The sequence below is a fragment of the Pseudonaja textilis genome, chromosome 9 (assembly GCF_049901715.1).
Source record: "Pseudonaja textilis isolate UNSWEBS1 chromosome 9, rPseTex1.2, whole genome shotgun sequence".
Taxonomy (NCBI): Eukaryota; Metazoa; Chordata; class Lepidosauria; order Squamata; family Elapidae; genus Pseudonaja; species Pseudonaja textilis.
In genome coordinates this window covers 14,918,433-14,930,958 of record NC_141998.1, presented here as the reverse complement: position 1 = coordinate 14,930,958, position 12,526 = coordinate 14,918,433, and the positions used below count along the sequence as shown (strand labels likewise).

At 35.9% G+C, this 12,526-nt stretch overlaps 1 protein-coding gene across 6 annotated transcripts in view; it reads left to right on the top strand.

Moving 5' to 3' along the window:
- PKNOX2 (PBX/knotted 1 homeobox 2) overlaps nucleotides 1-12,526 on the top strand; it is a 271,522-nt gene that overhangs the window by 119,775 nt on the left and 139,221 nt on the right. For all 6 annotated transcript variants that reach the window (XM_087939000.1, XM_087938998.1, XM_087938996.1 and 3 more), the window contains one exon: nucleotides 7,083-7,311. The gene's annotated coding sequence lies outside the window, so the exon portion shown is untranslated. The remainder of the gene's footprint in view (nucleotides 1-7,082; nucleotides 7,312-12,526) is intronic.

The window sequence follows — 12,526 nt, the reverse complement described above, 5'->3', positions numbered from 1 at the left end:
AAATAAATTGCTGCCTATTTATGATTGGGATATATTAGATCTCTGCAGAAATATTAATATGTTAAAGTCTGAATTACAAGTTTTGTTGCAATAACCAAAGAGTTATAGATTACACAAAATTAATTAGAGTCTTTATCTAAACATGTTTTTAATGTATCAGCACTGTACAAGGGGTGGAGAAACAGCTTCTTAGTTCTCCTTAAAACTATTAAGATCAGATCAGTGGTGCTCCTTGGAAGCATATCTTCCTTAAATATTTATTTCATATTTAAGGAATTAATTTTCCATAGGGTGATGAGTTCCTTGAGTGGAAGGAATATTATGGTCTTGTGCTATTGATTGTCTGTAAGATAATAACCCTGGGATGATAATACACAGCTTGCCTCAACCGGTGACAATATTTGGTTCACCTTTTTTGTGGTAGGGACTAAGTTGGTTGAAGCTGTTTTCTTGCAGTCCCTGCCCTCCATCCAGCTTCCTTTGACACCTTCTGCTCAGAACAAAAAGAAAACAAAAAGAAAAAAGACAGGAACAGGGAACTATATGTGTGAGGACTTCTTATATAAATATTAACGTAAAGATTTACACAACTTTCAGTAAAGGGTGACCATATTTCATTATAACTACATACAACATCAATTTTTCAGTCTTCTGCGTAATGGGCTTTCCAATTACTTATTGTAAAATATTGACTCTGCACCAAAAGGTAAAACTAACAATATAATAAAAGCAGCACTTTCCTGGAATGACTTCTAGGACATTTAAAAAAAACAACAACAAATTTTATTAATTTTACAAAACAATATACAAACAAAGCATAGGATATAATAACATAAGAGATCTTTTTCTGAAAAAACCAATAAGACATCTTATTTAAAGACAGAATAATTCCAAATTATCACATTTCCATATGAACACAATTTAATACATATATTTACCTTTTCTATTCAACTTCATATCTTATCCCAACTTCTCTTTATTACTCCCTTTCCTTCTATTTATTCAAATTATATTTCTTTTACTTTAGGTTGTATACATTTTTATATCCATCTGTCTTATTTACAATTTCATTATTCTCTTCCAACATTCTCCTAAAATTTTATTAATTCAAACGTAGACGTACAAAACACAAAACATAACAGGACATTTTTTAGGTAGTCCTGGGGCCCAGTAACTATGGGTGGTCCTACTTTAGAGAAAGGGCCAAGGGCTTTACATGAACAATCAGATACTCTGATCTTGTAGGGGAAGAGCAGGAGGAGTTAAGTACGTTATCGGCTAAGAATCATTACATTGCCACAAATAATCCAAGTCCAACCCCTCCTGAATTTCATTGGCCCTTATCTGATGCCAATTTAGTATTGAATTTTAGTTGACCATATTCTTGCATATAGGATTGAATATACCTTCTGTGTTGCAACCTAACCGGTGGTCCTGATTCTTGTGCCTGACAAACCGCTATGTAATCTCCCATTTGCACAAAGGACTATGCATGAAATGCATTCCAGAAATCAAGACAATGGATTCTGCAGTGAGTTTATTCAAATAGGGCTAGGCCAAGACCAGTGGTACAATCCTAATATGTGCATACTGATATATTCAGAGGTTGCATGTTTGTCTCACAAAGAACCATTTGGTTTTACTGCATTCCTAAGGCTGCAGAGGAAAATGCTGTGGGAAAATGTTGGAGTATTTGATATAAATAATGTCTGTGCCTGTGGGGAAAGTGTGTGCTTATCCTTGTGCTTTTTCAAGCCCATGTTGTTCAGCTTCTTCAGGAGCTCATCTAAGACCCGTCATTTCTGCAGATTAATTGCAAAGTATCCACTGGCTACAGTGAGTCATCTTTTCTCTTCATGATGAAAATGATATCCAAATTATGTTGATTACATGCCGCTAAAGTATGCAAATGAGCTACATTTCCTACTGCTCATGATGTAGTTTCTGATGAGTCTCTCAGGGCTTTAACAAGTTCCTTACTTCTGCCTGGAGGGGGAAAAACAATTAGGATTTTAAAATAAATAAATAAATTGGAAACAAGACTGTCATCTTTTCAAATTGTCAGGTGGGAGAGATAGTTTACCCCTCTGCTGTCCAAGGACAAAATTCTGAGTGAAGACCATTTGTTAGTGAACAAATTTCAGTGATATGACATGCTGCTGGATAGGATGTGCCAGGTATTGAAAAGAGAATATTTCAGGAAGGCTGGCTGGTAGGAATAGTACCATATAGAGTTATATTGTTTATCTTGCATACAAGAAGGCCAGACCACAAAGAAGAGGGACTCAATCTATTCTCCAAAGCACCTGAAGACAAGACAAGAAGCAATGGATGGCAACTAATCAAGGAGAGGACCAATCTAGAAGTAAGGAGAACTTTCCTAACCATGAGAACAATTAACCAGTGGAATGATTTGCCTCCAGAAGTTGCAGGTGCTCCAACACTGGAGGCTTTAAATAAGATATTGGACAACCATTTGCCTGAAATGGTATAGGGTTTCTTACTTGTGCAGTGGGTTGGATTAAAAAACCTCCAAGGTCCCTTCTAAGTCTGTTCTTCTGTTCTGTTTAGATCTTGGTTAGATGAAGCTCCTATTGTGGTTCCAAATTTTTCAGTTGCAATCAGAAACCATGTCCAAAAGTTAACATGAAACAGAAAAAAGTTGTGCAAATCTGGATTGTTATTCCCACTTTACTTTGTAAGGACAACAGTTGTTTACTTTCTTCAAGTAAATAACTATTTCTGAAAAAGTCCTCGTATATATCAAGACTACAAAGCATCCTGTACATGATAGCTTTAACCACAGAAAGGCAGTAGCAGACTATTATCTAGCTCCTCACTTTTTGGTGAGGCAGTTTTTCCCCATATCCAGTTTTTGAGTGGTAGTGGCACTAAACATGATGCTTGGCTAGAGATAACTTATTGCAAGCATTTACACACAACTTGCTCAGTTGGTGTGGCTATTATGTAGTTTGTCTCGATCTGTTTAGGAGGCACTGAGGTATGATGACTTTTCCAGCTGCTCACCCAGGCCCCTTACAGTAACAGGGCAGGGAAGATTTGAATTAGATTAGCTTGAATTTGAACAACATTTTCATTAAGTCATGCCTTCAACCATCTCATCTCAAAAACGTAAGAGATATCATTGATTTCATCATTGCTGCATGCTCAGGTCCAAATTTAAACATTCACAGAGAAGCATTTGAATTGGGTGCTGTGTGGTGATCAATGTCTGACTAATGTGTGAATGATTGTACCAATCTGGGTTGCTTCTCCCTGTCACTACCAGTATCCCCTAACAAATATCTTCTGATTATTGTTGAGGAAGGTCACCGGTTGCTACTTTTTCCCCCTCTAATGTTTCTCAACTTCTGACTCAACTTTGGATGGGAGTTAATATGGTTCTGTATGGTTTATTTGTGTGAAACACTTTATAAGTAGTTCCCTTCATTTAGAGACTCTCTGAAGTTATGATGGCACAGAAAGAAAATGACCTACAACTGGACCTTACGCTTGCAAACTATCCCAGCATACCCACAGTCACATGTTTGTGATCTGAGTGCTTGAAACCAGCACGCACTTACAACAATTGCAGCATTCTGGGGTATCACGATAGCCATTTGTATCCTTCCCAACCAGCTTCTGACAAGTCAATGGGGAAGACAGCAGGAAGGTCACAAGTCACAGTCACATGTTGTCTTGCTTAATGACCAGGGTGATTTGCTTAAGCATTGCAGCAAATAAGTTGTAAAATCAGGCACAATTACGCAATGTCTCATTTAATGACCCTACTACTTAACAACAAATGTTCTGGTCTCAATTGTGGTCATAATTGAGGACTACCTATAATGCCAATCACAGAAGGAGGATTAGAGGGATGGAGATGAAGCAGAAAAAGGGAAAGGAAGAAGGATAGAGCAGGGGATAAGAACAGGTGAGAGTCAGAAAGCTTCCAAAGAGGAAAATGCCAGTATATTTCAGTCAGTAAAAGGGGAAACATTCAAAACAGGCAGAACTCTTTTGGGAATAATTTGGAAAAGAGATTCCGCAGAACTTTGGAAAGATAAAGCCTATTTCTAGTTTGATCCTTTATTAAATCTCTGTGAGCATGAACCTGAGCAAATGGGCACCAATGCAAAAGAACATTACCCCTGTTTAGGAAAAAAAAAGTTTCCAAGTACATCTATGGAACTGATAGAAGAGAAATGTCAGATTCCTGGAGGACTAGAAGAACTGAAGCATCTCAAATTCCCTAATTTCTTCTGTCTGAAAGAAGATGCTATTTTCCTGCCTTGTTTTCAGGATGAAAATCCAAATTCTTTTGGATTTCTCGTGGAGATGCTTTTATTTATTTAGTTATTCTCTTGGAAATTGTTACTGTAGTTGTTATTCAATCTTCTGAACACCAAACTTCTAGAAAATCTCCCTAGATCTCCCATTAGGATTTTGCTGAAGGATAGAAAGCCAGGAAGACCGTAAATTGATGAAGTGGATGAAAACAGTTTAAAATATCAACTGTTTTTCCAACACAGCTCTAGAAACTGAAGAACGCTTTAGTTCTTTGGGTGTTATCCTTAAATATACTGGAAAATTTTGTGTATTTGTACATTGTCTGCCATTGCCCTCAGAGATTTGCAATAGTTGAACCAGAAGAAGATGCTTAGCTTCTCATCGAAGAAGCTTCATTAGAACTGAAGATTCATTAGAAAAGAAGATTCAACATACTATAGAGCCTGAGGTGCCTGGGATGAGTGGTTTAGAAATAAAAAGAAAACAAAATGGCAATTCGGAAAAGAATGAGGAAATATGTAAATATATTATAGAGGAGTCTAACAAGTAAAATGGAAGATATTGATTTATAGCAAGAGTAAGATGTAATGGTAATGGGATAAGCAATTACATATTGAAAAATGCAATAAAATGTAAGATGTCTTGATGTTGATAACAATGTACAAAGTTTTTATTTTATGTTTTTAAAATTTGGAAAACTAATAAAATTTATTTTTTTTAAAAGAACTGATGAAGCTTCTCAGGTAAGAAGTGAAACATCTTCTTCCTAAAGGAAAAAATAACAGCCCAGTTGCCTTTTGAAAAAGCACCTTTGATACAATCATGACCTGGATGACTGAGAATCTCCATAGACAGAAATCATCACCTTACATAGTAATTACTACTTGAGGTTTTTTATGAGCGGCCTTATGCAAAATGTCAGTTGCATTATAATTGCAGTAATAGTCACTGTATAAAACTCTACATGCTTACCTATATGTGCATTTCAATGGAGATCAGCGTCTTGGTTTCCCATCCAAAATATTACCAGAATAGACTTATTTCTTATTAGGTTCATTCTGAGCTGAGATGTTAAATATCTGAGAAACACCAGTATGGGGAGATTTACTTATTGTTGGCAAGTTGTCCATATTAAATGTGACATCAAAACGCAGCAAAATTAGGGGTTTTTTTCCTCCTCTCATGCAGTATTTTTCTTCTAACTGAACTGAACAATGCCGTTGCCATAGAAACAGCCTTTCTGCAAAAGGTCACTTGCAAGAAACTGTGTTTTAGGTGCAACTCTAGGAGATTATGGGGGATTAGCTATGTATACAGTGTGTGTGTGTGTGTGTGTGTGTGTGTGTGTACACATATACACATATACATACATTCACACACATACACACATACACATACTGTACTATACACAATCTCTCTCTCCCTCCCTCTCTTTCTCTTTCTTTCCTTGAAATAATATAAACGATATTCAATTGAGTTGGAAGGTTCTTTCAGTAAATTAAAAACTCAATGATAAAAGCTTTATTTATGCAATAAAGTGATATCTGAAATAGTTACTCTCTGAATGTGTGCATATGTTTACCTTGGTTTTAATTAAACCTCAGTCAGAGCTGCAACTGTGGTAAGACAAGATAATTTCCAAATTCCCAATGCAGTTTTTAAATGTTGGCTTTGTTATAAACCTCCTCATGGACTTGAATCCTCAGAACTGAGCTTATGCTGTCTTTTCCATTCCCTACAGTGTATTGGAAAGAACCATTCAGGGTGAATAATTGTGAAAAAATGAGGAAATGCAATCAAAAATAGTGAAAAAGAAGAATTGCTCCATCAGAGCTGCCATTTTGACGAAGGCATTCACCATTGTAAACAATCCATGTTGAGAACATCTCTTGAATCTGTAGAAAATGCACACAAACGGGGATCTCAGTGATATGCAACCCTTTGCCTCAAAAGCCTGGCTTGCAATTTGGGGGATTTCTCTAAAAACAGCCTCCACATTATATTAAAATAAATGAGTTTTGTTCTAGCTTTATCAGCTTATTTGAGTATGGTTGCTGGCACATCTTTCAAAAGTCAACTATTGGCCTGAAAAAAGTTCTAACCATTAGTATATGGTTCTAACCATTAGTATGAAAACAATATTTGAAGGCACTGAAAATGTTTATTAGACTATCCATGGGCTTATATCATGGATACACCATACAAGTTTATTTCATGTAGCCTCTTTATGTAGATTGTCTATCTGCTCATCCATTCCATTTTGTTCCACTCAACTCCATTCCATTTACATTAATGAAGGATCTCAGTGAATTCAAGTTAATCTGTTCACCTTGCTTCTTCCCTCCCATCTTCCACAACGACCATCACCAAGAGATACTTGAGATTCTTCCCAAAGGCGACAGAGAATTTGTTAAACTTCTCCTAATCTATTTTTTTAAAAGTCATTTACTACAGTTTTAGGAAAAGGAAAGGATTCTCTATAGAAGTAGCAAGATTAAAGGATGGCCAGCTACAATGTATGATACATATCACTGTATGTCCTGCAGAATAGCCTTTATTTAGCCTAAAGGGGACTAATTTTTTCCAGAATTTTGCACTTGAATATTTAACTTCCAAACCTCAGAACTGTATTATCTGTGGAGATAGATGGAGATGCTACACTCATGGTCGGTAGTGAAGATTGATGGGACTTGAGTTCAGCAACATCTGGAAGATCACATGTTCCCATCTGTCCACTTTGTCTCTCTATTTTAGATCCATATATAAGTAAACTGTGAATGTCTTTTTTTCAGGTCACTCCTTCCACTGAAGAAGATTGATTTGAATTCTTATCCTGCCTACCAAGTTATCGATGGTCCATGGTGAAACTGTAAAGCCTTTAAGCTTGATGGACCATTCTCCACATTTTCATCTTCGCCGTCGATGGGCACAGTGAACAGAATCTGAATAGACCAGAGCTGAGGAACTGCACTTACTACCTCTTGCCAATTGCAGAACAATCCATTAAAAAGTAATTTCTAGGTATGAATTTCCAATTGATTCTTAATCTATCCAATACTTATTTCAGATTAATGCATTATATGTTTAATCAATTACATTTATTGTATCAGTTGCCTCAGAAGATGCTATCTCTTGAAAAATCCATGGTAACTGCCCACTGTATATCTATTCATTTTCTTTCTGGTATACCTGTTGATGAGATTAATAGGATAATAATAACTATGATATTGTACTTGTTTTGCATGTGTAAAACCCTAAGGAAGTACTGGGGGGAAAAACTCTTAAGACTTTATATGGCCTCTGCCAAGCAGAGCACACAAAGTTAGGTTAAATAGGCATAGTTTGAGCTGCATAAAGCAGACTTCTACAAGTAATCCTCATTGGGACAATCAACTTGGTTCCCCCAATTGGGACCATCAACTTGGTTTCCCCAATCATTAAGTGAAGCAGGCACTAAGTGAAACATCATGATTTTGCTATTATAAATTCAGATATTCTTTATTTTATAGACCTGTGAAAGTCATAAATGCAAGGACTGATCATAAAATTACTTTTTCACCCCATCATAACTGCAGATGATCGCTAAATGAGGGCTATCTATACATCCTTTTAATCAATAGTGGTATTTTTGCTGTTGTCTACAGGACAGCCAAAATATCTTATTTTGATGTTGTTGTTGCTGAAAAAAACAAAAATCCACAATATAATTCTGGAAAGGTTAAGCCGATTCACATTTAATAGAGTGATAATAGGGTTGTAATTGTCAATCGAATTCTTTCTGCTGATTCAGAAAATGAAAGTGTCACAAAATCTGGCTAGAAAGTATTGACAAAGGTTCCTTGCTCATTCCTTTGGAAAGTTTGTGATATGTGCCTACTTGAACGAAATTTTGGGTCATCTTCTTTCTTTAGGATTGGTTTAATTAAAGAAGACTTAGCTGAAACAGTTTATTATATTTGTTGGTATAAAAATATGCCTATTGGGTAAGAAAACTAGGTTTCAATTCTCATCTCTCTTGCAACCTGACTTCATGGTGTGTCTAACTTACTGCTGATCTTTGTGGTACATTCTGTCATTTTTGCAGTAAAGCTCATATGAACATTTTCACATAGACATAGTTATTCTGGAAACTAATCAAGGAGAGAATCAACCTAAAAATTAGGAGAGATTTCCTGACAATTAGAACAATTAATCAGTGGAACAGCTTGCCTTATGAAGATGTGAGTGCTGGAAGTTTTTAAGGGGAGGCTGGACAGCCATTTGTCTGGAATAATGGGACTTCTGCTCAAGCAGGGGATTGGGCTAGAAGACTTCCAAGTCTCTTCCAACTCTTTTGTTCCATTATTCTGTTAAAAAAATCTGAATAGCTGAGGAGGAATAAATAAATCTGTTTTTCCCATCAGTGACTCCATGGTCAACAAGTACAGGTATAAGAAAGGAATTTTGGTGTTTGTACTCCTTGATCCAGTTCTGACCTAACAAACTAACAATTAGAATTCTTGCTCAAGCAGAGCATCTCTGGTTCAGTGCATATTACATGGGTATGAGCTTACTTTTCACACCTCTCCCAAATTGAGGAATAGATGGGTAGCATCAAGTGAACATAGTTCATACAATTAGCATATGAAACGCCATGTTTCTGTTCTGTCAGTTGAGGATACTGTGTATATGTTTATGGGTTTTTATGTGCGCATGTCTGTATGTTTGTGCCTTCTCATGCTCCCAGTTTACCTGTAGCTTTCAACACAGGCAACTTTGTGAAATATTTTGGAACTTTTACTGGCTTTATATATTGACTTGTTCATTGAACTAAAAACCATTTTTTATTCCTCCAGTTAAAAATGGACTTACAAAGAAAAAAATGGAACATTTTATACTTTGGGAATTTTGTTCAATTCCATATCATGCTATTGAATAATTTGTGTGAGTGGGTGTTTAATTATTTTTAGACACAGAGCATGTGCACTGATGAATCCCTTTCAAGTGCAGACATAAAACAATACTATAAATAGATGAAATATTTTATGAGCACTTTTCCATTAGAGCATACAGATTTACTCCTTTTCAGTTTAAGCAATATTCAATTTTAAGTTCTATATCAATCAATTATTAAAAAACAACAAGAAAATTTATTGCTGCCATATACAAATTTTCCCATATATGTATTTTATACTCCATTTTCCTTAACATGCGTATTTCCAAACTGATAATATATTTGCAATATATAAAGAAATGTGGAATTTAAGTATATGGACCAAAAGAATTCCCTAATGTTGTTCTTCATTTCCATATATATTGGTAACTTTAATTGCTATGAGGTTTTTAATTGGTTCTTATTAATGGATGTTTCTAATCATCACCTAGAATATATCTTTAATGGAAAGGCAGTGTATGGATCTTTATACTTTTTTTAAAAAAATGTATTTTTCCAGCAAATATTTCCCACATAGAACCAATGGAAAGCAAAACTAGTGGCAACAGAATATTAATTTGTAAGATATCGATGTCCTTCAAATCACTATCTCCCAACAGGATATTTGATACATTAAAACTATGAAATTCAGTTCTGTAGTTATCTGGGAAAAAATTGTGCTGCAAATCACAGACATGCAAAAATACTCAAAGGAAAAATATAATTAATCAAATGTTAATATAGGGCCCATATGCCTTTCTCTACCTCCCTTTGCTCAAGGGCAGATTTTTAAAAAATGGCCTGGGAAATCATTTGGAGCCTCTTTTGCGCAATCACTTGACTTCAAGCTAGGTTTAATTCTTTTTCCTACCACTCATCTTCCCTCCCTGCATCCTGTTACAAAAAAGAGCCCGTTGCATCAAAGCCATCTGTCAGCTATTTGAACAATTCTGATTTATATTGATCGAGCATTTGATAAGCTACTATTGTAATAATAGGAGAAAAAAATATACAGTATATCTTCATGGGATTGGCCCATGCAATATTAGTAGAAATTGCTCAAAGTATGATATTGGATACCTATATGACGTTGATCTAATAGGTGTGGTTGGATTATGATGGGTTGGGAAGAGAAAGGTGTAGATAGAGCTTAGGATAACAATTCAATTTATTAAGTCATAAATTTAGATATATTTATATATTGGCAAACTTTGTTTAATGTGGAGTCTTGAAGAAGAGGGCTGATATTTCTGAATGATAACCAATGTTCAAACTAAGTGATTCTTATTCCTTATTGATCTATTTTGTTTTGGTTTATCTTGTTTTGATTTGTTTGAGTCTTGTTTGTTTTTGTTTGTTTATAACTCTTTGTTATATTGATCTACCTACCTACCTATCTACCCACCTATCTATCTATAGTCCTTGCCTTAACAGTTTGTTTAGTGACCGTTCAAAATTTCAGCGGCATTGAAAAAAGTGAGTTACACCTATCATAAATATGAAACATTTGCCAAGTGTCTGAATTTGCTGGAATGGTTGTAAGGTGAAAAACAGTCATAATGTTTTTATATTAGAATAGAATAGAATAGAATAGAATAGAATAGAATAGAATAGAATAGAATAGAATAGAATAGAATAACAGAGTTGGAAGGGACCTTGGAGATTTTCTAGTCTAACCTCCTACCTAGGCAGGAAACCCTACACCACTTCAAACAAATTGTTATCCAATCTCTTCTTAAAAACTTCAAACTTTGGAACATTTATAACTTCTGGAGACAAGTTGTTCCACTGATTAATTGTTCTGTCATAGGAAATTTCTCTTTAGTTCTAGATTGGTTCTCTCCTTGATTAGTTTCCACCCATTGCTTCTTGTCCTGCCCTCAGGTGCTTTGGAAAATAGCTTGAACTCCCTCTTCTTCGTGGCAGCCCCTGAGATATTGGAACACTGTTAGTCCTTCTTTTCATTAAACTAGACATACCCAGTTCCTGCAACCATTCTTCATATGTTTTAGCCTCCAGTCCCTTAATCATCTTTATTGCTCTTCTCTGCACTCTTTCTAGAGTCTCAACATCTTTTTTTACATCGTGGCAACCAAAACTGAATGCAGTATTCCAAGTGTGGTCTTACCAAGGCCTTATAAAGTGGTATTAACACTTCACATGATCTTGAGCCTATCCCTCTGTTTATGCAGCCTAGAACTATGTTGGCTTTTTGGGCAGCTGTTGCACACGGCTGGCTCATATTTAAATGGTTGTCCACTAGGACTCTGAGATCCATCTCACAGTTACCACTATTGAGCGAGGTACCACATATACTGTACCTGAGCATTTGGTTTTTCTTTCCTAAATGTAGAACCTTACTTTTTACACCATTGAATTTCATGAGTGTTGGCTATTCCTGCCAGTTTGGTGTCGTCTGCAAATTTGATGAGTTCCCCATCTATCCCCTTGTCCAAGTCATTGATGAAGATGTTGAAGAGTACTTGGGGTACTCCACTGCATACTTCCCTCCATGTAGATGTAGTTCCATTGAGGACTACACGTTGAGTGTGGTTAGTCAGCCAGTTACGAATCCATCTGGTGGTGATGCTATTCTTGTAAGCTACCTTTAGTCGCCACGTGTAAATAGGCAGCAATATAAATTTCCTAAATAAATAAATAAGTTCTTTTTTCAGTAGTATTGTAACTTCAAACAGTCACTAAATGAAATTTTGTAAGTAGAGAATTATCTGTTTTTTGTTTAAAATTTGGCAAATCTGTATGGCTAACTTTGCAAATGAACTTAATCTGCCCAAAGCAAAAAGCTGTTTTTTTCTTTTAAGAAATGGATAATTTCTCCTGTACCTTCTTCTACATATGATATCATATTTTTCTACCTCCTGAATGTCTAGTATAAGTATTCTGATCCAGGCTTCATCAAACTTAATGAAACGCAAATTTATTTTAAAAGCAAAACCTATTTTAATGCAACGCTAGGAATTACTTGAATTCCCAGCCAGAACTAATTATAAATAGTTCCCCCAGATAAGAGCACACCGTTCAGTGCTGTAGAATGCTGCCAAAAAACAGAAGTCCAATTAATTATAACATAAACCAACCAAAGTCCCATAAAAAACTAACCAGAGTTCACAGAGCTTCAAGAAGAATTCAGAATCTAATTGAACTGCTTTGCTTCCTGCGAAGTGTTTGACACTGAGGTCTGACTTTTATCCCTTATGGGAGGGGCAACCACCTCCCAGCCTTACTCTCAAGTCGCCCTTCTGCTTCAGCTGCTCTCATCTTCTAGCAGCTCTACGCTCACGCACACTGGGAACAGGCTCCCCT